The 27788-nt window shown below is 47.2% G+C and overlaps 1 protein-coding gene across 1 annotated transcript in view; it reads right to left on the bottom strand.

Moving 5' to 3' along the window:
- The window catches only part of LOC141201356 (retinol dehydrogenase 7-like), a 92388-nt gene extending 65407 nt beyond the window's left edge, over positions 1-26981 (bottom strand). Inside the window, exon 1 of the mRNA XM_073663368.1 lies at positions 26827-26981. The gene's annotated coding sequence lies outside the window, so the exon portion shown is untranslated. The remainder of the gene's footprint in view (positions 1-26826) is intronic.
- Positions 26982-27788: the final 807 nt, after the last annotated feature.

Genomic DNA, 27788 nt, shown 5'->3' with positions numbered 1-27788 from the left:
CAGCGTCCAAACACAAAGACTTTTCCTTTTGAAGTCACATATCCCTCTCCATATAAGGAATGGACATGTTTTGGTGCCATTTTGTCAGTGTAATAGCGCAGAGAGGCTGCTGCTATTGGATAGTGAGAGAGTGAGATAGTTTGCCAGGCGGTTGCTTCTAAGTCAGATTGTTTAGATAGATAGGATCCTGTGTGACTGTGAAATTGACTTTGCAGCAGATCAATCGTTTCTGCTAATATTGTGGTCCAGACAGAGACACCAGGCCACATTTCTGCATATAACTCTGTTGTACTGATATTGTGCTCCATGCAGGAGTATACCACTGATGCTCTAAATTCTTTCTGCTAATACCATGGTCCTGAAACAAGGCCACATTTGTGCATAGAAAGATTTGGTGCTGGTAATTTTTGGGGCCAGCCAGGAATTCACATTATAAAATCTAAATTTTTTATGCTACTACCGTGCTACAGAAACTAGGCCACATTTGAGCTTTTAATTTTTTTGTGCTGAGATTCTGCTTAATAATAATCTTTATTTTTATATAGCGCTAACATATTTCGCAGCGCTTTACATACATAATCATCACTGTCCCTGAAGTGACCGCGGGCAAGGCCGCGCATTGGTATCTATGATCTGGCCCAGCAAGATCCCCACACACAGACTCTATCTTGATAACCGTATCTTTACTCGTATACATTTTTAACACAGCAAAGAAAAACAATAAATGACAACCGTAAATATGCACAGTAATAACGTGTACTGATAAGCTGACCCTCACTGTCCCTACTCACACGTTACCAGTCCTTTACTCCAGAAGGATGTGTCCCCCGTCGCAGGTCTGTCTGTCTTTGCAGGAGGGCGTCCTAGCCGGAAAAAAAACAGGAACAGCAGAATTTGCGGAAAGAAAGGAAGGGGTACTTCGGCCTCTCGCCAGAGGTCCCGCTTACAGTCTCTCTGATCCGGATAGAAGCTCTGGTGGGTCCCCTTATGTAGTCCACACTCCAGTAGCGGGGAGTGTAACAGCTGAATCCTTCAGCAGTGCAGAAGCTGGGGAAGGCTCCGAGGATATGGTGTCAGATAGAAGAAATCACGTTGAGAGTCTCTCCTGCGCCACACACGAGGGCCTGCACACCGTCCTGGCTCTTTTCACAGACCACCGCAGACTCTTCGCGCGCTTTTTCCTGCTTCCCACTTTGGTCACGTGACTCTCTAGGGCGGGACACAGGAGGCTCAGTCTTTTTCTCTGTCATCACACCCTGCGCAGGTGCAACCTCTGGCCACAAGGTGGCAACATCATCCCGTGTAATCACTTCTGTAACAGGCTCTATATCAATTATCACAGAACAGCCAGAGCCAGCCAGCTCACTACACGCCCCCCCACTCAAAGGTTGGCAGTCCCTGCCAACGACCGGCTCCAGGGCGGCGATGGCTGTGGATGTGACAGGGGGCGGCTGGGAAGAGGGCCACACATATTGGTCTCTGTAGGACTGTCCTGGAGGTACCCCTGCAGTGGTCCTCGTTGTCCGCCTAACGGGTTGGATCCCCTCTCTCCTATCAGTCACCCTACTCTCTTTCCCAGTCGACATGTCAGTAGAGGAGGTAATCGGTTCAAGTGCGTCAGTCGGACGGACAGGGGTATGCATGCATTCAGTCTCTACATCCCCGGGGTCAGTGTCTCCGACAGTATTAGTGATATCCATCTCTCTAGGTATCACAGTAGGGGAGTCAGGCTGGGAACGGCAGGGGCGCAACATATTACGGTGCAAAGTTCGGATGCTGCCGCTGTCTTCGCCCTGCACTCGATAGACGGGGCCACCGGGGTACGGCTGTCCAATTACTCGATAGACTTCGGTCTCCCACTTGGGCCGGAGTTTCCCTTGCGGCTTCTTTATTTGAACTAGAACCAGTTGACCTACATTCAGTGGGTCTTCTTGTACCGGAAGTGGGTCAGCGTGCACTTGATCCTGAATTTGTCGGCCTACTAGCCGGTAGACAGTCTCCATTCTCTGGCGGTGTGTTTGTAGCCAGGAAGGATAGGTAGCACAGGTATCTTCTTCGGAGCTAGACAGTTGCAACTCATGGATGTCTTTGCCTGGACGGCCAAAGAGAAGGGTGTATGGGGTGTATCCGGTGACGGAATGGATCTGATTATTATAGGCCCACAGCAGTTCCGGGAGGAATCGAGGCCAGTCGGGCTTTTTGTCTTCAGCCAAAGTCCGGATCAGTTGTAAGAGGGTCCGGTTAAAGCGTTCACATGCGCCATTCCCTTGTGGATGGTAAGGGGTGGTCCTGGACTTCTTGATTCCATACATCCGTTGGAGTTCTTCAATGACTCGCCCTTCGAAACAATCCCCCTGATCAGAGTGTAGCCGCTCCGGACACCCGTAGACCCAAACGAATTGCTGACAGATAGCCTGTGCAGCTGATTCAGCAGTCTGATCCTTGGTAGCAACAGCGACAGCGAATTTCGTGAAGTGGTCCACCATCACCAGACAGTACTGGTAGCCACAATTCGCCGTTCTGATCAACAGATAGTCCACCATCAACAGCTCGAGGGGCCTCGACGTCTTAATAGTCTGGACGGGGGCACGCTGCTCCGCGGACTTGTGGAATTCACAGGTACGGCACGCTTGACAGACGTTTTCAACCAACTTACGGAGCCCCGGACAAAAAATGAACTGCTGGGTCCACCGGAGGGTCTTGTCTATGCCGAAGTGGCCGTTCCTCCTGTGAGCTTCGCCCACCATCTCATGGGCCAACTGCACCGGGACGACAATCTGCAAACACTCCTCCAGCATATGGGATAAAAGGGCCCTGCGACACAGGACTCCATCTTTCATGATCAGCCGATCCCACTGGGCAAGCAGAGCCAAGGCTCCGGTCGATAGTCGGGCTCTCACTTCGGAGGGCGGTTTCTCTTGTTTATTCACATACTGTTTCAGTAAGACGTGCTCGGGATCTCGATCTTGAAGCTTGGCCCATTCTTGCTGGGACAGGGGAGATCCCACTACGGCTTCAATCCCTCCTACCGCATGCTGGCGGCTATCTTCTATTTGCTTTGCGAGCCGGGCAAAGTCAGGCATCTCATCTTCCTCCAACTCTTCATCCCGGTCCCCCACTGGCGGGGATGATGTCACTCTAGACAGGCTGTCAGCATTCTGATTCTCATTCCCCGCTCTGTATTTAATTTTGTACTGGAATCTAGAGAGCCTGGCCATCCAGCGCTGTTCCATTGCCCCTAGTTTGGCATTCTCTAGGTGGGCAAGAGGATTGTTGTCCGTCATGACCAGCACCTCCGCTCCTGTCAGATAGCCGGCAAATTTCTCCGTCATAGCCCAAGTCAGAGCCAAGAGTTCCAAGCGGAAGGAGCTGTAGTTGACGGGATTCTTTTTGGTGTCACGGAGAGACCTACTGGCATAGGCTATCACGCGTTCTTTATTATCTTGAACTTGAGAGAGGACCGCCCTTAGACCTTGAAGGCTGGCGTCGGTGTGCAACTGAAACGGTAATGTGTAGTCTGCATATGCCAGAACAGGGGGTGATGTTAGAGCAGCCTTAAGTGCCTGAAAGGATTTTTCTCGGTCAGGCCCCCAACTGATGCGTCGTCCTCTGGGGCTGTTCGCGGTCCCTCGGAGAACCTCATGCAGTGGTTCAGCAAGCCGAGCAAAGTCCTTGACAAACCGACGGTAGTAGCTTGCTAGCCCCAGAAAAGCCCGGACTTCTTTGACGGTAGTTGGCTGCGGCCACTCTTGAACGGCTGCTATCTTCTCCGGAGAGGGCTGGACGCCTTCGGCCGAGATCCGGTGACCCAAGTAGTCGATTTCCTGCTGGAACAGACGGCACTTGCTGGGTTTCAACTTCAAGCCGTGTCGCCTCAAGCGCTGGAACACTTGGCCAAGCTTGTGAAGATGATCTTCAAAGGTGGCGGAGTATACCACGATGTCGTCAAGGTATATCAGCGTAAACTCAAAGTTGAAGTCCCCCAGACAGCGTTCCATTAGTCTCTGAAAGGTCCCCGCTGCGTTATTCAAGCCGAACGGCATCCGGTCGAACTCATACAGGCCCATGGGAAGGATGAAGGCGGTCTTTTCCCTGTCCTTCTCACTCATTGGAACCTGACAATATCCACTGGCCAGGTCTAGGGACGAAAAATATTTGGCCTTCTTCAGGGCGGTCAGTGACTCTTCGATCCGGGGAAGTGGATATGAGTCCCGGATAGTGCAAGCATTCAGCCTACGGTAGTCCACGCAAAATCTCAGGGAACCATCTTTCTTTTTGACTATCACCACGGGTGCAGCCCACGGGCTCTGGCTTTCACGTACCACTCCGGCGTGTAGCATAGATTCTAACAGGCTTTTCACCTCCTGGTATTGCTGAGGTGGTATCTGCCGGTACCTCTCGTGGATAGGGGGGGTATCACCCGTGGGTATCTCGTGCTGGATACTGGTGATACACCCAAAGTCTGTGTCATGCTTTGCAAAGGAGTCTTGGTGTTCCCGCAGGAGTTCCTCCACTTGAGACACTTCTTGTTTGGTGTACTGAGACGTGTCTAGCTGCACTTTTTCCCGTAGTTTTCGCCCAATGTCTTCATCGTCTACTTGAGCGTTTATGGCTGAGACGGTTACCGTCCAGTCGCCTTCTGTAGACGGGGTGAATTCTAGGGGCCCAATGGGATTCACTTCCGTGGGTAGAGCATATACCCGGGCAAGTTGAGTGCCGGCTTCAAGGGCTAGGCCTACGTTTGCGGTGTTGTTTAGCCTGACAGGGACTCTCCCGTTCCTCACGATGGCTAGAGTGCGAGCAACTAGTGGGTTTAGCTTACCCCCAACTTGGGGTCCTCGGCTCGATCAACACTTCAATCCCCTCAAGTTGTCGGTGGGTGTTAAGGGGTAAGGAAATGAATCTCTTTTTCAGCGGGCAAAGTAATCCGGGTACGGCGTGGCACCGTAATGGCGGCTAGGGGTAGTTGTTCCTCTGCCATCTGTTGAAGTCCAACGGTCCGGATTACGTGCTGGAACGCCAGACGAGTCGGCTTATGTTTGGTGACTTTCTGCCAGTATTTGGGTCCTTTTCTTGTCAACAGCATAAGATCTAGGTCTTTCAAGATGTTCATTCCAACTATCACTGGGGTTTCGGAGCCGAAACCTTCCTTGACGATGACAATCCCTCGTTTCCCTATGTCCTGTCCGCAGGCCTTTGTGTCCATCCAAGCAACTCCGATCACTGGAATGGGTAGATTATTAGCCGCAATAATCTTAATGGCGGTGTCTGGGTCATGAGCAGTTCTTGGTTTGAGGTAATTTTCGTAAAACTGTTCAGAGATCGTGGTCACTTGTGACCCGGTGTCCATCAGTCCCTGTACAGCAATTCCTTCCAGGACAACTTCAAGTGTCGGGCTATTCGAGGCAAGAGCACTCCGCCATCGGCTCTGTTTTTCCACACCCCTCTCCTTGGCCTCCCCTGCTGCGCGAGCCTCAGCTGCAGGAGTGTCTAGTTTAACGGCGGCCATTGTGGTGAGGCCCGGCATGGTAGCTCTGCTTGTGGATATGGCTGGGGTTCCATTCGCTGGTCTGATCGAAATTCCCTTCACTGGGGTGACTGAGGGTTTGGTCGTTGGTGCGACGGAGGTTGTTGCGGAGGGAAGTGTTGAGGACAACGATTTGCCGTATGGCGAGGATCACCACATGACCAACACTGTCCCACGGGACGACTAGGCTGTCTTCGCTGGTCTCCCTGTCGGTCTAATGTTGACTGTAATATCTGTCTCTGTAAGTCTGCTACCATCTGTTTCAGGTCTTCCGTGTCACTGTTCGGATTTTTATTGTCAGATATGGCTCTGCACGCAGCACCTTGAATCCCCACATCCATGACGGGTCCCCTTGAACGTTCTATGGCTTCCTGTTTGACTTCAGCAAAAGTAAGAGCCGGCATCATCCGGATCAGGTCCTGTAACGTGCGGTTAAGATACTGGTCTCTCAGTCCTATTACAAATTGGTCTCTCAGTACCAGGTCACGAGAAGCCATACCAGCTAGTTGTTCCCGTTTTCCACAGGTTTGTTCAAGGAGTACCTGAAGGGCGTTCGCATATTGGGGAATATCCTCCCATTCAAGCTGCGTCCGTCTAAAGAACATGTGTCGCAGTGTTCCCTGGTATGTGGTCGGCCCATAGGTGTTCTCCAGCACCCGCACCAAATCATCTACTGTACGCTGGCCCCTGACCATCTCCAGTCTGACTGTCGTCCATGCCTCCCCCTCTAGCGTCAGTACCGCCATTTCTGCCAAGGTCTTAGGGTCAATATTATACATTTCCCCCAGTATCCGGACTTGTTCCGCCCACTCTGGTACAGGGTAGTTTCGTCCGCCAAATTTCCTGACCTGATTCACAATAGACACCGGCGGGGCTTTCTGACTGTACACATGGCCTGGGTGGGAATCCTGTTGGTCACAGATCCTGCCGACTACGCCAGATGAAGTGACCGCGGGCAAGGCCGCGCATTGGTATCTATGATCTGGCCCAGCAAGATCCCCACACACAGACTCTATCTTGATAACCGTATCTTTACTCGTATACATTTTTAACACAGCAAAGAAAAACAATAAATGACAACCGTAAATATGCACAGTAATAACGTGTACTGATAAGCTGACCCTCACTGACCCTACTCACACGTTACCAGTCCTTTACTCCAGAAGGATGTGTCCCCCGTCGCAGGTCTGTCTGTCTTTGCAGGAGGGCGTCCCAGCCGGAAAAAAAACAGGAACAGCAGAATTTGCGGAAAGAAAGGAAGGGGTACTTCGGCCTCTCGCCAGAGGCCCCGCTTACAGTCTCTCTGATCCGGATAGAAGCTCTGGTGGGTCCCCTTATGTAGTCCACACTCCAGTAGCGGGGAGTGTAACAGCTGAATCCTTCAGCAGTGCAGAAGCTGGGGAAGGCTCCGAGGATATGGTGTCAGATAGAAGAAAACACGTTGAGAGTCTCTCCTGCGCCACACACGAGGGCCTGCACACCGTCCTGGCTCTTTTCACAGACCACCGCAGACTCTTCGCGCGCTTTTTCCTGCTTCCCACTTTGGTCATGTGACTCTCTAGGGCGGGACACAGGAGGCTCAGTCTTTTTCTCTGTCATCACACCCTGCGCAGGTGCAACCTCTGGCCACAAGGTGGCAATATCATCCCGTGTAATCACTTCTGTAACAGGCTCTATATCAATTATCACAGAACAGCCAGAGCCGGCCAGCTCACTACATCCCCATTGGGGCTCACAATCTAAATTCCCTATCAGTATGTCTTTGGAGTGTGGGAGGAAACCCATGCAAACATGGGGAGAAAATACAAACTCCTTGCAGATGTTGTCCTTGGTGGGATTTTAACCCAGGACCCCATCACTGCAAGGCTACACTGCTATCCACTGAGCCACCGTGCTGCCCTCCACATTAGAAAATCTTTTTTTTTTTTCTGGTACTACCGTGTTACATAAACCAAGCCATATCTGAGCTTCTAATTGTTTTGGGCTGATATTCTGCTCCATCCAGGAGTCCACATTTCATAATCTAAATTGTTTGTGCTAATAGTGTGGTCCTGAAACCAGGCCACATTTCACAATGGGACAGGGCTTGGACCAGCATTTTTAGCTTAAACTTTGATCAGTAACAGGTGGATGAGTGACCAGGTGTGGGCCTGGTCTTCTGAGAGCCCTGCCAAATTCAGGCAACACACATGAAGGAGACCCATCAAACACCACTAAAATGGCATCATTTTTTAAATTTCTTTATTGATTTTACTCCCTTATATAACACCATTAATTCCACAGCGCTTTATAGACATTATCAATGTCCCCAGAGTAGAAACAGTATAATGGGGCTCTGACACCCCTTCCACTACAGTCACCAGATGGAGATCCAATTTGGAGTCTCCGCATTTCAAAAAATTGTTAGTAACATCAGCAGTAGTAGCAACAACAGGCACAGAAGCCACAACAAAGGTGTCACAGACTGCAATAATGCCAGATCAATGCAGCACCCTAAAAACGACACCATAGCATAGTCTGTCCAGTCTGCAACTGGGGTGCAAAAGTCATTAGAGATCCATGACTTGTCCATCTTGATGAAAGTTAGGGGGTCTACACTTTCAGGGGACAGCCGGATGCATTTATCTGTCGGGACACTACCAGCAGTGCTGAAGACGAATTCTGAGAGAACGCTGGCTGCCGGCCATGACAAAACCTCCAAAGCATGACAGACAAGCTCAGGCCACTCTTCCAGTTTTCAAGACCAAAATTCAAAAGGGTCCAAACCCCCCTGATGGCACTGATATTGGCACTGATATTGAGCTTGAGAGGAGATACTCCTACTCCATCTTCTCCAGTTGTTCAATACGTGTCAGATTTGTACTCTGTTTTGCTGGTGCACGGACTGGTCTTAAAAATGAGTGAAATGACTCACAGAAATTGTTTTTTTATTTATTTTATTTACTCATATAGCACTATTAACGCCACAGAATTTTACAGACATTATAGGCACTTTCCCTGTTAGGGCTCACAATCTAAATTTCCTATCAGTAGGTCTTTGCAGTGTTGGAAGAAACCTGAGTACCTGGAGGAAACCCTTGCAAATACGGGGAGAACATACAAACTCCTTGCAGATGTTGTCCTTGGAGGGGTGGCAACCCAGCGCTGAAAAGCTGCTAATGTTTTTGCATTGACGGTTCACAGGGTTGGAAGTTTAGAACTGCGATGCACACTGTGCGCCTCAATGCTGTCTTGGGGAAAACCACTCTTAAAATTGTCTACAGCATCGGCGCATCCCTTTGCAGGGGGGATGCATGTGGCAAAGTTTACTGTTGTACAGTGGTTCTAACAGAGTGGCAACCCAGTAGTCAGTACTATTTCTAATCCTAACAATACGGGCAACAATCATGTTGCAGATAATGCAGCAAGATGGTACTCATGTGTCGGGCGCTTCCATGAGGTCCAAGTCCATGGTGTGTTGGTGGAGGGGTAACACTGAAGCTCGCTTCCTCCATCCCCTCCGGCCAATCATGGACAACAGAGAGGGGATCATTATCATCTTCATCTCCTAACTGTTGTGTGCCCATCACCTCTTCCTCCTCATCCTCCTCCATTTGTTCCTCGGCTCCTGCACCTTCACTAACAATTTTTCTGGTACCATTGTCAGCGCTAACTATCTTATTAGCCTTTTCAAAACTGTACAGAAGGGTGCAGAGGTCCTTCATCTGTGCCCACTCTGCAATTTTCACCATGTCCATATCGCATTGGCCCAGACTATGCAAAATGACATACTGCACCAGGGTTTTTCGCTGCTTCCACAGTCGCTGCAACATGTGCAGAGTTGAATTCCATTATATCGGGACATTGCATATCAACTGGTTAACCAGTAGGCCGAAAGTTCTCTGTAGCGATGCAAGTTGATGACCCGCGGGGTGCAAACGGCGAATGTTAGCACACAGTAATTGTGGTTTCTGCAGCAGTGCATCCAGGCCAGGATAGTGTCGGAGAAATAGCTGTACCATCAGGTTGAGGATGTAAACCATGCAAGGCATGTGTATAAGGTTGCCCCGGTGTAGGGCTGCCACCAGGTTCGTAACTTATCACACATGGACTTCCCTGGCTCCAGATTCTGTGGAGACAGCCATTGCTCAAACTTGGCCTGGATAGTGGGTCCACAACTCTTGAGCTGTGTGACTGTGATCTACAAGGCATATTAATTTAAACACTGTCTGATTGCGGTGAACCCTTGATGAGCAGTACAGAGGTGGGGGGATGCTCTCTGCACTGTTGGAACGTGTGTCTCATTAAGGGAGTGGTTGAGGATACAGGTGAATGCCGTAGAGGAGGGGGAGGAGTCAGAAGCAGTGGAGGAAGTGTTAGATACAGGGGCTTGTCCCTCAAGCCTTGGGGATTCCAAGATTTGGTGTCTAGTGGATTAGTTCTCCATCCCCTTGTATGCAGTGGTTGAGTTCTCCAACCCCTATCGTCTATTAGTTTAGTTTTCCATCTTCTGTTATGTAGTGATTTAGTTCTCCAATCCTAGGTGCTAGTAGTTTAGTTTTCCAACCCCTGTTGTCTAGTAGTTTAGTTCTCTTTCTTCTGGTGTCTAGTGGTTTAGTTCTCTATCCCCAACTGTCCTGCAAGCCTTAGGAATTCCAAGACTTGTGGAGCAACCCATTCCACGCCCTGCCCCCACAGCCACCAGAATCACCCAGTTCCCAGTCAGCGAGATGTAACGCCCCTGGCCATGCTTGCTCATCCAGGTGTCAGTATAAAAATATACAAAAGATATTACAAAAGGAGACAAAACAATACAGTATATACAATCACATAAAATAAAAAGGGATAACAAAATGAATCCCATTTTGAGAGGGCTCCAAACTTAAGCCCTCATGGAGCCATTGAACACAATGGCAAACATAATGTGAACACAGGCTAAGATGTGGGTATGAGATTTATACATATGCTGTATCAGGAATAAAAAATTTGAAGGTCAACATTTATGTAAACTAGAAAAGGAGTTGGGTAGAAAAATGTTTTATGCAGTGAGCTATATTCAAAGCAGACGTCAATGTGCCTCTTCTTAAAAAGATGGGAGTCTAATTACAACATACCTAGGCAGCATTAATACACTAGCACAAACTCTTAAAGTCACATAAAGACGTTTTTTTTTTTTATTTTCTTTGATCAGATGTTTCTTTGGAATCTTTAGGTCAATATATGCAGGTAAAAAAAGTTTTTCATGCATTTTAAATTGCTACAGGAGAACACTGGGTGAAAGAGCTATTAAGCCAGTCCCACAAGTGTTGTCCCAACTAGTGTTGAGCCACCCCCGTAGTGTTCGAGTTCGGTTCGGTTCGTCAAACACCCGTGTGTTCGCCGAACTGTTCGTCGAACTGTTCGTCGAACACCTTCGAACACCGTTAAAACCAATGGCAGGCAAACAAAAACACATAGAAACACATAGAAAACACCTTCAAAGGTGTCCAAAAGCTGACAAACTGCTCAGAAGACACAACTAACACATGGAAAAGTGACAAGTACATATAGTCATGCGAAAAGAAAAGAGGTGGAGGAGTAAAAGGAGGGGGAGACACAGATATAGGCATGTCATGCCCTTCTAAAATCCAAAAAGTGAGAAGCCGACACGTTCAGGCCGCTCCTGCCCGTGCCACCTCCGTGTCGCCGGGTTTGTGCCAGAGCCGCGGTGAACCCTGACGGCCAGCCCCCCTCTCCCAATACTGGTGCCTGTCCGCTGGTGAGTCGAGCGAGCCCCCCTGTGGTGGAGGCAGCTCTAAGCTTTTTAATTTAAATTGTCTCTCTAATTTGAATGAATACACTTTAAATCCATTTACAAGGATCTATTGGAGGGCAAGTCTCATGCCAGCAACCGCGTAATTCCAGCTCCAGTAGCGTCCACTAAAGCTGCTGCAGTTAAAAATCTTTTATAAGGATCGAGCTCGGCTGTCCACCGCAAGGCATCCTACTGCCAGTCCCAGCCCCTATGCCTTGGGGTGCCTCCTGATGCTCTTCACTGAGTATCCCGTGGTCCCGAAGCATTTCCTTTGAAAAAATTAAGTGTCCAAACTACAGGTGGTGTAGCTTGCTTAACAGCCGGGATAATCCACTGACTAGCAGACACTGCTACTAGGCACAAAGTATTTCCTGGGCTAGATGCAGTTAAAAATTTGTAATTAGATACTCTCGCTGGATGCTGAGAAAGCATTCCATAGAGTCTCCTGGCACGCCATATATGATTCTCTTAAAAAGCTTGGGGTAGGGGTCTAGGGGACCATTTTATAGCCAAAATCACGGCCCTGTATCACAATACGTCACCTAGGCTGAAGATAAATGGAACTGTAGCACCCTGAGGGCTCGGTTGCTACAGAGGTATTGCACCTCACCCAGAGGTGTGATATCTCACTCTCAGGTAAGGATGGAGTGTGGATCAGGACCCGACACCTGCATGCATTACACCACATTGCCGTGGGGCAGGGCGACCAATATGCCTCTGAGATGGGCACGACAGTCCCTGTCCCTGGCTGGAGTGGGGGGAGGGAACACTGAGGAAGGGGAACCCTGTAGTGCAGGAGCAGGGAGGAAGCAGTTCCTGGGTGCATTGAGAATGGAGTATAAAAGGTGGGCACCATCTTAGTTCAGTGCAGAGAAGTCTGAGCAGAAGTGGCAGGGAGCAAGGGCTCTGCATGGGCTCTGCTCCGGAGGCGGACCTAGTAACAGAGGCCCAGGCCTGGAAGAGGGAGAAGGAAGGAAGAGGAGCGGAGAAGGCTCCAGGAACGAGTAATGAAGGGATCCCAGGGGTGCGGACGGGCGAGTCGCCACCGCACGCCCGAATCCACCTGCGTGGAGGGGTCAGGCCAAAGGGGGAGACCGGTCCCCGAAACTAGTGGAGGCAGGAAACGACCCTCAGCTAGAAACCGGAGGCTGTGACATTTTATGTGGCGCAGCCCCTCGCTACACCCGCTAGGAAGGCACCACGTAGGGTCAGGGAAACTGGTGCCAAGTTTACCAAGAGGAGGCCCGAGGCAGCCGGACAGAAGGGTTGGTAAGAAAGGCCAGACAAAGGACGCACAAAGGGGGTCCTGTGAAGCGCTCCAAAGTTATCTGGGAGTTGTCTGAGCCCCTCACCTGGTGAGCACAGTACGACGTGGGCAGCCGTTACCTGCAGACGTGGTCTGGATAATAAGAACTGTGAGTAAAGGCCCTGGACTGCATCACTGACTCCGTGTCGTTACTGCTGCTGCCCTGCACCATCACCCCCATCCTCCGCATACACTGCCCTGAGGCTATACTTCTCCCGTGGGGAGTTATGCTACGCTCTGCTGCACCCACAACACCAGCCTCAGCGGTCTGCCCTGCAGCGGCGGTTCACTCTGACCGCAATCCATGGGTGGCGTAGTCGGACATTTAAACATCAAAACCACATAAATAGTTCCGCCACTGGTTTGACCACCCTGAGCCATGGAACCGGGTCGCCGCCACGAAGACTACAACCACCAGCATCCACCAAAAAGGGTCTGGCTCCGGGTGTCCCAAGGCCCAGGGGGTGCATCAGAACATTTTCATCACATTTCACAATCACCAATGGGACAAGGCAGGGATGTCCTCTGTCCCCTCTCTTATACATCCTAGTGACGGAGCACCTGCTCTCATCAATTCGCCATAACCCCAATATTAGGTGGATTGAGGTGGGAGGCACCGAGTACAAGTGCTCTCTATTTGCTGATGATGTCCTAGTATATATCACTCAATCACATATATCCATCCATGCTGTTATGGCTGAAATAGATCACTTTGTTACATGGTCAAATTTTAAAATAAATGCAGCGAAGTCTGAGGCCCTCGATGTCTCCCTCCCCAAATCCATATAGGATTCCATCCAGTCCAACTTTCCCTTTGCCTGGCCCTCACAGGGTATCAAATACTTAGGAATTCCTATTCATAGAGACCTCTCCCATCTATGTTATCTTAATTTTGGGCCCTTTATTGAACAACTCCATACAGACCACGGTTGGCAAGTTAGAACTGTAAGATTCACTACGTGAACCACTGGTGTTTTGTGGAAAAGCACATGTACACTGTGTTCCAAATTATTATGCAAAAAGTGTTTAGGAGTGATAAGGGAAGAATTTGTTTGTTTGTCAGTTAAACTCATTGATGGTGATGTGTGTCAGGGCTCTTTATATCACTGTAAGCAATTGCAGACACCTGTGCTAATTAGTTTGGCAGGTGTGTCCAATGAAAGGCAAGACTACTTAAGAAGGCTGTCTCACATTATTAAGCAGCCTACATTTTCTGCCAAAATGGGAAAGAAAAAGGATGTGTCAGCTGCTGAGAAGCAACAAATTGTGGAGTGTTTAGGTCAAGGCATGACTACAATCAACATTGTGCGATGATCAGGATGAAGTGTCTTGGCAATCAAGAAGTATGTAGCTGATTCACAGTACACACGTGTGCGTGCTGATAAGGGCAAACTGAGGACTCTTTCCTACAGGCAATTACGTCAGGTTAAAAGAGCAGCGGCAAAAAAGCCTTGTCATAGCAGCAGACAAGTTTTTGAAGCTGCTGGTGCCTCCAACATCCCCCGAACAACAAGATGCAGGGTCCTTCAGAGGTTTGCAGCTGTGCATACGCCATCCTGTCGACCTCCTCTATCCACTTCACACAAGCAGAAACGGCTCCAGTGGGCCAAACATTACATGAAGACTGATTTCAAAACTGTTTTGTTCACGGATGAGTGCCGTGCAGCGCTCGATGGTCCAGATGGATGGAGTGGAGGATGGCTGGTTGATGGACACCCCACGCAAACACGGCTACAGCGCCAACAAGGAGGAGGTGGAGTAATGTTTTGGGCTGGAATCATGGGGAGAGAGATTGTCGGCCCCTTTAGGATCCCTGAAGGCGCTAAAGATGAACTCCATAATGTATGTGGATTTTCTCAAACAGCACTTCCTGCCATGGTTCAAGAAGAAGAACCGTGTATTTCACAGCAAGATCATTTTTTTGCATGATATTGCACCATCTCATGCTGCACATAAAACATCTGCATCTCTGACTGATATGGGCATAAAAGGGGACAAACTTATGGTGTGACCCCCATGCTCCCCTGACCTCTACCCCATTCAGAACTTCTGGAGCATCATCAAAAGGAGTGTCTATGATGGCGGGAGGCAGTTCACATCTAAGCAACAGCTCTGGGAGGGTATTCTGTCCTCATGCAAAACAATTGAAGCAGAAACCATCCAAAACCTGACAAATTCAATGGACGAGAGAGTTCAGAAGCTCCTTTCGAACAAGGGGTCCTATGTGAAAATGTAACATCACCTAGAATAAAGTTTTGAGTTGAAAACTGTTTGATTTCAGTTTCTAATAACCTGCTAATGCTTATAATTCAAAAATGACCATTTTTTTGGTCTTTATTAAAATGAAAAGGTTGATCGAAAAGTTTGGGGGATCTAAGAGTGTGGCAACCCAGTAGTCATGATTACTTCGAATTCTGACAATATGAGGGTCATGTTGCAGGTAGTGCAGCAAGAAGGCACTTATGTGTCTTGCGCATCTCGGAGCCCCAAAATTATTTTCCGGGCTAGATGCAGCTAAAAATTATTATTAATTTTAAATCTGGTGGAGCTTAGTATAGATGGCCTAATAGGATCAGTGCTGCACACTGCTACAAAGCCCAAATTATTTTCCAGTCAAGATACAGATAAACATGATTAGTAATTTTAAATCTGGTGGAGCTTATTATAGATGGCCTAATAGAATCAGTGCTGCACACTGCTACAAAGCCCAAATTATTTTCCAGCCAAGATACAGATAAACATGATTAGTAATTTGAAAGCTTAAAACGGTTGGTAGGGTGATTTTAACCAATCATCAAGCTTTTACTCTCCCCAGGATGACACAGGGGTAGAAAAGTCGTTTCGGATCCACGATTTGTTCATCGTTATGAACGTGAGTCTGTCTACATTATCAGTGGAGAGCCGCGTGCGCTTATCTGTCAGCACACCACCAGCAGCGCTGAACACACGTTCAGACAGAACGCTGGCTGCGGGGCATGACAAGATCTCCAAGGCGTAAGTGGCTAGCTCCGGCCATTTATCCAGATTGGAAGCCCAAAAAGAGCAAGGGTCCAGTGACACAGTCATGGCTTCAATGTTTACTTGGAGATACTCCTGTACCATCGTCTCTAGGCGTTGACTATGTGTCAGACTTCTTGTCTCCTGTGGCCTTGCAAAGGATGGGCTAAAAAAGTGGTGAAATGATTCCGCAAAATTGATGTTACCAGCAGATACTGTGGTTCTGTTACGGTTTGAGTGCTGAACACTTGACGGTCCCACGGTTGGCAAGTTGGAACTGTGAGATTCACTACGTGCACCACTGGTGTTTTGTGGAAAAGCACATGTAAGATTCTGCAACAGTCTCTGCTGATACTCCTGCATGCGTGCATCCCTTTCTACGGCAGGAATAATTTCTGCAAATTTACTTTTGTACCGGGGATCTAACAGTGTGGCAACCCAGTAGTCAGGATTATTCCTAATTCTCACAATTCGAGGGTCATGTTGCAGGTAGTGCAGCAAGAAGGCACTCATGTGTGTTGCGCATCCAGGAGCACCAAGTCCCTGTTGTGTTGGTGGCGAGGTAACAATCATGCTTCCTTCCTCTGTCCTCTCCCCCCAACCTCGCACAACAGAAATGTGATCAAGGTCTCCCTCATCTGATGAGTCTTCCATCAGTTCGTCCTCCACTTCTTCCTGGGCTCCTGCACCTTCCTCACTAGTTTGGCTGCTACCATGCGCCCTAGTAAAACCATCTCCCCCACCCTCACATGCCTGCCGCCTTGGTGCTGCCGACCGTCTGGACCTTGCAGATGTTAGCCCTTCCGCATACAACTCCTCCTCCTCTACTTCCTCCACCTCCTCTTGTGCCACCACCTGACTCCGAATTCTGTTTAACATGTGCTCCAGCATGTAAATCACCGGAATAGTCATGCTGATAATGGCATAGTCAGCACTAAACATCTTCGTCGACATTTCAAAGCTGTGCAGAAGGGTGCATAGGTCCCTGATCTGAGACCACTCCTCCAGCGTGATTTGCCCCACCTCTGGATCTCGTTGGCCCAGGCTATACGTCAGAACGTATTGCACCAGGGCTTGTCGGTGCTGCCACAGTCGCTGCAACATGTGCAGAGTTGAATTCCACCGGGTAGGCACATCGCATTTTAGCCGGTGAAGTGGCAGGCCCAACGACTTCTGTAGAGATGTAAGTCGCTGAGCTGCGGGATGCGAACGGCGTTAGTGAGCACACAGCGACCGTGCCCTCTGCAGAAGGCCATCTAGACTGGGATAGTGGGCTAAAAATTGCTGGACAACCAGGTTCAACACGTGAGCCATACAAGGCACGTGTGTGACATTGCCCCGGCGAAGGGCCGCACCCAGGTTTGCAGCATTGTTGCACACAGCCTTCCCTGGTTTCAGGTCCAGTGGAGACAACCATTCATGAAATTGGTTCTCCAGAGCTGACCACAACTCCTCAGCTGTGTGACTCACATTTCCCAGACATTTCAAAGTAAAAACCGCCTGATGACGTTGAGCCCTACTGCCAGCATAGTAAGGAGGTGTGCAGGATCCCTTCTGCGCAGTTAGAAAGCTTGTGGCATGACCAGACAGGCTTTGGGTGCAGGTGGAAGACCGAGAGGAGGTTGAGGAGGCAGAAGCAGTGGAGGAACTTTGACATAAAGAGGATTGACGCACAACTCGTGGGGACGGCAAGACTTGGACAGCAGCCCCTTGTCCTGCTGTCACCATAGTTACCCAGTGCCCAGTCAGCGACATGTAACGCCCCTGTCCATGCCTACTCGTCCAAGTGTCTGTGGTGAAATGCACCCTGTCACACACAGAGTTTCTCAAAGAAGCGGTGATGTTGTGTGTGACATGCTGGTGGAGTGCAGGCACACCTTTCTTTGAGAAGTAGTGCCGACTGGGCATCTGGTACTGGGGCAGTGCGACAGACATAAGGTCTCGAAAATCCTCTGTGTCCACCAGGCGGAAAGGCAGCATTTCTGTAGCCAAGAGCTTGCAGATGGTGAAATTCAACCTCTTAGCTTTCTCATGGCTAGGAGGAAATGGTCTTTTACTTGTCCACATCTGAGGGACCGAGGGCTGGCTATTGTGCTTAGACGGGGTTGATAAGGGTGTCCCCACAAACTGCCGGTCTGTGAGGAAGATGCAGGCGGACATGTTAGGTTGCCTTGATCCAAAGGTGGTGCTATCGATGTCGGACAGCGCTCAACACCAGCTGGTGTTACCATCTCCAAAGAAAATGATGACCTGCCAATCACGCTGGCTGTTGCGGGTAAAGAGGTGGCAGGTCTGCGCCCCAAAACAGGTGTGACTGCTGTCCCCCCAGTCACAGAGGATGAAGAGGCCGCGGATGCACAAGATATGGCAGACGGTGGTTGACCCGGCCGGCTAGGCCGCATTGTAGCACACTGAGCTTCCCACTGCAACTTATGCTTCATGTCCATGTGCCGGTTCATGCATGAAGTACTCAAACTATGTATTTTTTGGCCTCTACTTCGCTTTTGCTGACAAATGTTACAGATAACACGAGTTGGGTCATCTTTATCGATCTGAAAAAATGCCCAGGCTATGCAAGGCTTAGCACCCATGCGACCTGAAGAGCCACCACGACTTGTGGTGAGAGGCAGAGTTGTGTTTGAGGATGCAGTTGTTGACGTGCTTCCAGTACTACGTCTCTGTCCAGGAAGGCGCAACCTGACCTCTTCGTCACTAGCATCTTCCTCCACCTCCTCTGCTGACCTCATCTCTTGGCTGACTGTGGGTTGACAGTAAGTGGGATCTCCAACCTCATCATCATCACCCTGTGCGTTATCACACCCGTCGTCCTCAGAGCCAACCTGTTCCTGCCCTGACAAAAAACTAAAGTTGTCGCTCCAATCAGGTATTTGAGTCTTATCATCGTCTTCCTCATTGTCTCCACCAACAGGAGTTACAGTTTGGGAATGAGGGTCTACATTATGGTCAGAACCTTCTGCGTCTGGTCCTGGATCCGACTCATAAAGATTCTGGGCATCAGTGCAGATCATTTCCTCGTCTGGATTCACAGAAGCGCTGGAGTCAACCTCTGATTCCCAGGCTATAGTATGAGTAAACAGCTCTGCAGACTCAACCATCTGTTCTACCTCATACTCAGACGGGCAGCTGGAGATTTGGGAGCTGTGAGGAAGCAAGTGCGATTGGGGTGACACCTTGGAGGACTGGAGTATTTGTGATGTTGAAGTTGATGTGGAGGAGAGCCCACTTAAAGGAGCACTTGATATCCGTTGAAGCACCTGCTGTTTTTGTGCCTCATCTGGAATTTGTAGCGATTGGCGTGGCCGTAAGAAAGGGATCTTATCACATTGTCCGCTAAAAGAAGTAGACATTTTAGTTTGGCTGGAAGATGGTCTTTCTTCTGCAGATGTTACTGTTGCTTTAACACCTACCCCACGGACACAACCTTTTTTCCCCTTCCCAACACGCCTATTCCCATTTCCACCAGCAGCAGGCCTTTTTCCACTCATTTTGGTGGTTAACTAATTCACAACTCTGGAGTTGTTTGCACAAAAAAACAATGGATGGGAACCGAGCAGAGCTGAGTGGCCAAACTGTGGTATTAGGCCAAAACTATTGGCTGGGTTAGATGCAGAAAAAAATTATATTCAATTTGCAACCTGATGGAGGTCAGTATAGATGGATTAATAGAACAAGTCCCACACACAGCTAGAAGCCCAATATTTTTTCAGAGGTAGATGCAGAAAAAAAATATATTCAGTTTGCAACCTGATGGAGGTCAGTATAGATGGACTAATAGAGAAAGTCCCACACACTGCTAGAAGGCCAAATATTTTTTCAGAGCTACATGCAGACAAAAAATATATTCAATTTGCAACCTGATGGAGGTCAGTATAGATGGACTAATAGAATGATGCTATGCCCAAAAGATTTTACTTCACTAGGTGCAGTAAAAAAATTGGTATTCTATACACAGGTGGTATATCTTGCAACACAGATAGGCTACTCCACTGACTAACACACTCTGCAATAGGCCAAAAAGGATTAGCTTTGCTAGATTCAGCCAAATGCTGTGAAAAAAACTTGCACAGCACTGGCACAGACCTGCCTGGCAAAAACTGATAGGAACTGATGTAACCTAGTCCTGAAAAAGGACTCCAATTACAATTAGTCTTTACTCCCACAATCTATCTATTTAAGAGCACAGACCTGCCTGATAAAAGTCGTAGGAAATGCTGTAACCTAGTCCTTAAAAGGACTGCAATCACAACTATTCCCTACTCCCAAGCTATCTGTAGATTTGTGCGAAAATTGGCTTAAAATTAACAAGGTATAGCGCACACAGCAACAGCGGTGCCGTCTAACACGCAGCTGCAGCAGTGAGAAAATGGTGGCGACGGGGAAAATGGCTGGGTCTTATAGGGCAAGGACATGTGACATACACTGCCAATGACACATGCCCTTGCTTGTGTGAAAAAAAGCACTTCTCTCCGTGTGTGCGCTGCTGACAGATTGCACCTCCCCACTGTAAATGCGGGAAAGAGAAAAAAAAATGGAGATCTTCATTATTCCCTTAGAGATCCATCCCCTGCCTCTCCCCCCGCCCAGCTGTACACTCAAACTGCGTATTAACATTAATTTTCATCATTACTGAGAAAAAATCCAGTTATGATTTTGGTGCACGAACAGTTATCGAACATAACCTCGAACAGCCGAATTTTTCTCAAATCGTTCGTGTTCGCCGAACGGCTCGAATACCGCCCAAAACAGCTCGAATTTGAGATTGGCGAACAGTTCGAGTCGAACAACGCTCATCTCTAGTCCCAACTGTGGGTCTAATTACCCAAACTAACAGTTTCTGCACACTTATTATCTTAATGTGAAACTAGCCTAAAGCTGAACTAACATACTGCTTATTTAAATGCTCAAGATACTTTAAAGTCTATGACAAAATATTGAATAGTCAACAAACAATTTTTTACATTTCGTTTTTTAAATTCCTTTCATTTCTTTGGCTGTGCCGTTTTTGTTTTACAAGAGGCACAACTAACCAAACAACACCATGAAGACCAAGGAGATCTCCAAACAAGTCAGTGACAAAGTTGTTGAGAAGTACAAGTCATGGTTGGGTTAGAAAAATATCCCAATCTCTGATGATCCCCCAGAGCACCATCAAATCCATTATCATCAAATGGAAAGAACACTGTACCACAAAAATCTGCAAAGAATGGGCCACCCACCAAAACTCTCAGCCAGGGCAAGGAGGGCATGAATCATAGAGGCAGCATGGCGACCAAAGATAACCATGAAGGAGCTGCAAAGTTTCCAAGCAGAGACTGGAGTATCTGTCCATCTGACCACAATAACCCGTACACTCTATAGAGGTGGCCTTTATGGAAGAGTGCGCACAAAAAAGCCTTTAGGCTGAGTTCACACGATGCGTATTTAATGCGTTTCCGCGGCTTTTTTGCAGTTGCGTAAACACCGCGGAAATGCATTAAAAATGCATGGTAGAAGGGCAGCAATGTTCCCGCATGTGCTGTGCCCATGATGCGGATTTTTCCGCAGCGTAAACGCTGCGGTCAAAAATCTGCAGCATGTCAATTAATTTTGCGGAAACGCTGTTCTTTTGCCGCCATTGACTTGCATTCGACCGTATGGAATCCGCATCACTGTATATATTGATGCGCTTTTCATGCGGTCTAATGTGCGGATGGTACCCGGGTGTGGAGGAGAGGACTCTCATTCAGACCCAGGTACCATTAAAAAAAAAAAGAATAAAATAAAAAATATATATACAGTGCCTACAAGTAGTATTCAACCCCCTGCAGATTTAGCTGGTTTGATAAGATGCAAATAAGTTAGAGCCTTAAAACCTACTCTCGTTTGCAGTTTGATGAACAGAAGCATAAATCTTACAAACCAAAAAGTTATGTTGCTCAGTTGAATTTTATTAAATTTTAAACATAAAAGTGTGGGTCAATTATTATACAACCCCTATGTTTAATATTTTGTGGAATAACCCTTGTTTGCAATTACAGCTAATAATCGTCTTTTATAAGACCTGATCAGGCCGGCACAGGTCTGTGGAGTTATCTTGGCCCACTCCTCCATGCAGATCTTCTCCAAGTTATCTAGGTTCTTTGGGTGTCTCATGTGGACTTTATTCTTGAGCTCCTTCCACAAGTTTTCAATTGGGTTAAGGTCAGGAGACTGACTAGGCCACTCCAACAGCTTGACTTTTACCCTATTGAACCAGGCCTTGGTTTTCTTGGCTGTGTGCTTTGGGTCGTTGTCTTGTTGGAAGATGAAATTACGACCCATCTTAAGATCCTTGATGGAGGAGCGGAGGTTCTTGGACAAAATCTCCAGGTAGGCCGTGCTATCCATCTTCCCATGGATGCGGACCAGATGGCCAGGCCCCTTGGCAGAGAAACAGCCCCACAGCATGATGCTGCCACCACCATGCTTGACTGTAGGGATGGTATTCTTGGGGTCGTATGCAGTGCCATCCAGTCTCCAAACGTCACGTGTGTGGTTGGCACCAAAGATCTCGATCTTGGTCTCATCAGACCATAGAACCTTGAACCAGTCTGTCTCAGAGTCCTCCAAGTGATCATGAGCAAACTGTAGATGAGCCTTGACATGACGCTTTGAAAGTAAAAGGTACCTTACGGGCTCGTCTGGAACGGAGACCATTGCGGTGGAGTACGTTACTTATGGTATTGACTGAAACCAATGTCCCAACAGCCATGAGATCTTCCCGGAGCTCCTTCCTTGTTGTCCTTGGGTTAGCCTTGACTCTTCGGACAAGCCTGGCCTCGGCACGGGAGGACACTTTCAAAGGCTGTCCTGGCCGTGGAAGGCTAACAGTAGTTCCATAAGCCTTCCACTTACGGATGATGCTCCCAACAGTGGAGACAGGTAGGCCCAACTCCTTGGAAAGGGTTTTGTACCCCTTGCCAGCCTTGTGACCCTCCACGATCTTGTCTCTGATGGCCTTGGAATGCTCCTTTGTCTTTCCCATGTTGACCATGTCTGAGTGCTGTTCACAAGTTTGGGGAGGGTCTTAAATAGTCAGAAAAGGCTGGCAAAAGAGATCTTTAATCCACACATGTGAAGTTCATTATTCTTGGTGCCTGAACTACTTCTTAATATTTTAGGGGGACCAAACAGAATTCTTCTGGTTTGAGGGGTTGAATAATAAATGACACTCTGAATTAACTTTTTACGTTTAAAAAAAAAAAAATAAAAAAAAAATAAAAAATTTGCTGCAGTGCATTTCCCACTTCCAGGCTGATCTACAGTACAAATGTCACAATGCCAAGTTAATTCCGCATGTGTCAACCAGCTAAATCTGCAGGGGGTTGAATACTACTTATAGGCACTGTATTCTCACCTTCTGACGGCCCGCGCAGCGCTCCTGCGCGGGCCGCCAGAAGGTGAGAATATATATATTTTTTATTTTATTCTTTTTTTTTTTAATGGTACCTGGGTCTGGATGAGATTCCTCTCCTCCACACCCGGGTACCATCTGCACATTAGACCGCATGAAAAGCGCATCAACATATACAGTGATGCGGATTCCATGCGGTCGAATGCAAGTCAATGGCGGCAAAAGAGCAGCGTTTCCGCAAAATTAATTGACATGCTGCGGATTTTTGACCGCAGCGTTTACGCTGCGGAAAAATCCGCATCATGGGCACAGCACATGCGGATTTCAATTGGGGAACATTGCTGCCCTTCTACCATGGGTTTTTAATGCGTTTCCGTGGCGTTTACGCAACTGCAAAAACGCAGCGGAAACGCATTAAATACGCATCGTGTGAACTCAGCCTTCCACACAAAAATTGTAAGGCTCGTTTTGAGTTTGCCAAAAGACATGAAAACATGAAAAATGTCAAAAGGCGAATACTTTCGCAAGCCACTGTACCTCAGGCTTGTTCCCTTTGTATACAGACTTCAGACTAGATGTCACATTCTTACCTTTACTCCATTGATCCCTGCCCAGAAGCAGAGAAATAGATAAGACAAAGGAGGGATTAGTACAGAATGTGAGGCAACCGAGAAATTTGCAGACTATCAATTTGTTAAAGATTATGCATCCAAGTATTAGGGAAGGGTGCCTTTAATCCTGTTAATATCATCTTCTAAGTTTCTTTTTTTTTGTCCAATGAATATAGGTTATTTTTTTTTTGTTGAATCTATTTGGACATGCTATTATCTAAACAGCAAAAAAAGGCAACAGTATTTACCTACCCAGGTATCAGAACTAAAGCCTATTTTTTTGTGCAATTTTAATACTAAGCAATCATCCCCTCCATGAATTGGTAGGTTGTGAGTTGTTGTCTCATCAGTATTTTGTACCTGTGTTGCCCCCATCTTTATTATATGGGTTTGTTGCATCTTGATAGTACATTAGTTCTGAGACCTGGGCAGGTGAATATTGTTGCCCTTTTTGCAGTTTAAATTCTTGAATTTTGGGGGGAATTATAATTCCTCTTTTTGTCTTTTTTACTTTTAATTTTAGTATAGGGATTTTTTTCTCGCGAGTATGAGCACCCTTGACGCGAGTTGTGAGCTTGTGTAAATTTTCCAAAATATCGACCAATACCTCATATATATTATATATTTTTTTTGCATGTTATTTATATTCAGGGTGCAGCCAAGCCCATAAATCGTGGCCTTGCAAACTAGTGTGTCTGTCCTCATGGGGTGGCAGACTGAATAATCTGATAGCATGGGCGTCACTAATAGGCTGTAAGCCAGACACTGTGCACTATCTGTGTGTGACCAGCACCCTGTAAAAGCCTTTTTTGTGTGCAATCCTAAGGTTGTGTGCCCACAATGTGGATTTAATGCGTTTCCGCGGCGCCATTTCCGCCGTGAAAATGCATTAAAAATGCATGTTAAGTTGTCTGCCATGTTTCCCAACAATAATCCGCATGTGCTGTACACATGCTGCGGAAATTTCCGCTGCGGATTATCATTGCGGAAAAAAGCGCAGCACAACCATTTCTTCTGCGACATGCCGACATTGACTTGCATTGAACCACATAACATGCTTGCATGCATGTATGCATGCGGATTTTACGCGGTTCAATGCGCGCATGGTACCCGGGTCTGGAGAAGAGATTCTCCTCAAGACCCGGATACCATTAGTAAAAAAAGAATTAAAACGTAAAAAATAAAAACATTATACTTACCTCTCCGGTGGCGACCGGTCTCCTCTCCGGTGGCTTCCTCTGTCATCGGCGTCCCGTGGTGTTCTGAAAGGACCCGCGGGGACGTCATTTAGTCATGTGATGGTCACGCGACCGCTGACGTCGGCGGTCGCATGACCTGTCAGGTGACTAAATGACGTTAGCGCAGGTCCTTTCTGAACACCGCGGGACGCCGAGGACTGAGGACGCCACCGGAGAAGGAGACCGAGGGCCACCGGAGAGGTAAGTATAATGTTTTTTTTTATTTTTTACTTTTTAATTCTTTTTCTTTTCTATTGATGCTGCATTTAAAACAGCATAAATTGGTTACGCACTATAAATCCATGCCAGTTGCATGGATTTATATTGTGTGACCAACTTGTCAAGCACTTTTCCAAGTGATGCTCAAAATCGCTTGGAAAAGCGCTTGAAAAAAATCATGCAGAAATGTATGCAAAAACGCTTGAAAAACCCTTATCCCTGGCAGAAAAAACGCATGTATTTTACATGCGTTTTTTCTGCCAAGGAGATGCAGAAATGCTCAGGAAATTTCTGCTTCATTTCTGCATCATGGTCACATAGCCTAATACTAAGCAATTACCCCTCTCCATGAACTGATAGGTTGTGAATGGTTGTATCATCGGTATTTTGCACCTGTGTTGCCGCTATCTTTAGTATATGTGTTTGCTGCATCCTGATAAATAAATACTGTTGTTCCCAGCTAGATCTGATCCAAGCACTTTAACCCTTCAGATGTCAATGTCATTATTGACAGAGGCATGTTGGGAGTTTGACAGAGGGAGTGCGTTCCTTCTGTTAGCCCACTGGCACCCATGCAATGTGATTGCTGGCTGCCGATAAGTTGCTATGCAACTGGAGGTCTCCAAGTCTGCCATATACTGCAGCTCATCATATTCTGCTGGATGCAGGCTTAAAGGATCACATGTTCAAGTCCCCTTGTAGGACTAATGAGTATTGCAAAAAAAATATGTAAAAAAAATAAGACCCACAAATCTCAGTTTTACTAATAAAAAATTGGTTTATTTGAAAAAAGTGAACCCTTGTAAAAACGACACATTTGCTATCGCCATTTACATAACGACCTGTAATTATAAAACTTTATTATTGTGAAGACATGAAAAACTATGCAAGAATTGTTGAATTTGTTAATCTGGCCTCACAAAAAAAATTAAATAAAAAGTCATCAAAAAGTCTTGCATTTTCCAAATTATAATAATACCTACTACTGCTAGTTAGGTAAAGGAATGGAAGAAGTGACCACCTTGACAATTGGTGGCAGCCATGGGATCTGTGTGACCCCTCAGCTGTTATCCTTAACAGGTGCCAATAATGCACATGAAAAGAAGGAATTCTTTGGCACCATGCACAGGTAGTAACCACATCCAAAGAAACAATCGATTAAAGGTATAGGAAGGGATTTCATATTAATATACTTAATTCAATGTTCAAGGTGGTGCTAAGTGGCGCCAAATAGAACAATCCAATATTTGGAGAATTTATTCCATGGCACTTCCAAGGGCCGTCCATTAAATTCCTTTATTCATGGATAGCAGGTTTTACAAGAGGAAAAGTATTCCAAGGTGAACTGCGGCTATTTCGCGAGTGAATATGTTTTCTTAAAGCTTTGAGCTGTGGACTATATTCTCTGAAAATTGACTTATGGTTCCAATAATGTCAACCACAAGTTTTCCCACCCCAGTCTTAAAATCAAGTTACTGTAGCAAGAAATACTCAAATCTATGGGAGGTGCAATCGCATGCCTCTTACCATCTAAAGTATGAGTCAGAAACTTAATGCACCATATGGTGCACAATATCATTCGGAACAATAGAGAATTCCATATATGTCATAACAACCACACAAATATACAACATAGACCCATAGATAGAACACAGAGAAGTATTGTGGCACTGCAAAAATCCTTTCAATATGCTTTAATTTCTGTAATAAGAAACCACTATAATTATTTCAGATTTAGAATCCGTATGACCATAGTTCCTACCTTTGTTTGGTATTTCTGCAACTTGCTATGTAATGGTTGAGCTGAATAGACTGCTGTCGATGTGGAATTTCTCTCTGGAGTTATTTGACTTCTGGAGGGGAGAGAAGGTTTGGAGTTTAAGTACACTGAAATGAACAGGAAAGGGTGGGAGGAGGCAGAAACAGAGGTCTTGCAGTGCCAACAGTGTGATGAATGCATAAGTCTAAGTTTCTACTTAGCTTGTACGTTTTTTTAATTAAATTAAGCAAATCATCTTTACAATGCAATTGACGCAGAAAGACCAAAAGAAGCACTAACATACTTGTATGTATAAAGCGAATAAGCAGAAAGACAAAATCAGAAATCGTAAGTATATTACTCGAAAAATATTCTCCTAAAATGTCATGTCTAGAAATTTTTGATTATGCCTGCATTGGCTGGTTACACTTAATCTGTTAGGGTGCTTTTGACGCGCCCCAAGGGCCGTGGGGTACTCTGTGCCGGGCCTATAGATGCTGGGGGAAGGGATATGTCATAGTGGCGGCGGCCCGGTCCGTGGCCCAGGGCGGTCAACAAAAAGGGGAAGAAAAATATTTATATGGGACTTGTAGTTCTTAGGAAGTGTTCGTGACGCCACCTGTGGTTTCTGGTAATAGGTACCAGCGCTGCTTCAGACCTCTGGGGCGGTTGATAGGGCAGCTGGGTTGGAACGGCTCCCCACAGGTGGAGCGGGCCCCAGGGCAGTGTAGTATAGATGAAGGTGATGCGGGGGCTTGTGGTGCAGGAGAGATGGCGCAGTGAAAATAACTGACAGAGTTAGCGGAGTGCAGTCATCCGAGTTTACTCACAGTTCTGTTCAAGTTCCTCAGGTACACTGTACGGGTGTCAGCCTCCCGCGTCGCACTGCGTCTACCAGATAAGGGGTCCAGCACTTTCTCAAGTATATCAGGAGTGCTTGACGGAACCCCGCTTTCTTTATGTTC

The sequence above is a fragment of the Phyllobates terribilis genome, unplaced genomic scaffold, assembly GCF_046119375.1.
Source record: "Phyllobates terribilis strain yellow unplaced genomic scaffold, ASM4611937v1 Scaffold_2__4_contigs__length_985480577, whole genome shotgun sequence".
NCBI classification, from domain to species: Eukaryota; Metazoa; Chordata; class Amphibia; order Anura; family Dendrobatidae; genus Phyllobates; species Phyllobates terribilis.
The sequence above is the reverse complement of the archived record's forward strand: the minus strand, read 5'-3'. Positions and strand labels throughout refer to the sequence as shown.